The sequence below is a fragment of the Xyrauchen texanus genome, chromosome 36, assembly GCF_025860055.1.
Source record: "Xyrauchen texanus isolate HMW12.3.18 chromosome 36, RBS_HiC_50CHRs, whole genome shotgun sequence".
Taxonomy (NCBI): Eukaryota; Metazoa; Chordata; class Actinopteri; order Cypriniformes; family Catostomidae; genus Xyrauchen; species Xyrauchen texanus.
The window spans coordinates 12,998,789-13,000,306 of record NC_068311.1 but is presented as its reverse complement, the minus strand read 5'-3'; positions in this window follow the sequence as shown (position 1 = coordinate 13,000,306).

The following is a 1,518-nucleotide window of genomic DNA, read 5'->3' as shown; positions in this document are numbered from 1 at the left end:
AATACCTTTACAAGATTTTACAATCTCAGGGTCGAGTCAGTTTCATCACGTGTTCTCTCAGGTCCAAGTCAGTAGAACTTGGTAATGTGAAAACAACTGACAGCTTGCATCTAGCGCCTTTCCCCTCAACTGAGGCTCTCACGTGCACTCTTATCCCAGGAGACCCCACTAACTTGGCTCCCTGGATGACTCCTCCCTAGCCCTCTGGTCCATGAATTCAGCGGAGGAAATTCTTGACCAGACTCACTACGAGTACTGAAACTACTCTGTACTGGAATAGGAGCTCCAAAGGACGGGCCCCTGTGTGGATTAATCCCCCTGTGTGTATTTTCCACAGTACAGTCCCCTTGTGAGCAGACCCGCATCACCCTTGGGTAGTCCCTGCTGCCCCCCGGTCGCCATGTTGTAGCAACTCCTCCCTCTCAGCAAGTAGGATCTACCACCGTGCCATTTTCCACATGTGGCCTGAAAACCCATGTGATGTATTTTGCCACTCTTTACCTCCCCTATCCTGGGCAGGTGTGGTCCCTGCGGGGTCTTTTCCCCATGAAAAAATAGGAGTTGGAAAAGAATGCATGTGATGGAGTAATTGTATAAAATGCATGTGATGGCGTTAAAATGGCCCCAGCCACTTTAACTCTATGCGAGAAACATAGAGAGAGAAAAGGCACGGCTGGCGCGGCTTGCACCTATGCTTGGCACGTCACCTTGTTCCCCCCTTCGCGGTGCCGGGAACCAGAAGGTTATGACGATTTTATGGTGCTTTGGGGAAGGGTACGTGCAGTCTAATGCAGCCTGTTGCTTTGGCACGCAACTGCCTGCCCGCACCTGCGTCAGCAGCACACATACACGGTTCAGCACATGGCATGATTAAATATGGACCCGTAGTGTCGCTTCTTCGACACAACATCGAAGTGAGCGACTGACGGGGAACGTCTAGGTTACTATTGTAACCTCTGTTCCCTGATGGAGGGAACGAGACGTTGTGTTCTCCCAGCTACGATGCTGAACCGAGCCACTGTTATGTCCGAACCTCATTCTCGGCTCCTCAGGGCAAAAACCTCAATGGACAGATGCATATTTCCCTCCCTTGATACCAGTATGTCTGGTTTGGGACATGTAAATTCTGTCTGCCAATTTCTCATTGGCCTTTTCTCAAGTTCAGAGATGCGCGAGGCAATCAAGCGAGATCCCTAGTGTCGCTTCTTCGACACAATGTTTTGTTCCCTCCATCAGAGAATGGAGGTTACAATAGTAACCTAGACGTTTTCTGCTCTTGGTCACAATATTACAAAACATCTGTGATAATCCCATCTGTACAAATGTAAGAGCAGCTTTTAACTCATGAAAAATATACAGAAAGCAACCAAGGCGTATTAGTGAATAAGAGTAACGTGTTTACATTGTGGTCTGGTGGTATGAATAAAGTCTGTGCTTCATAATCTTATGATTTGTTGTTTATTAATTTATATTAGTAGACACACATGAAAAATATACTATATATTCACATTAGTGCTT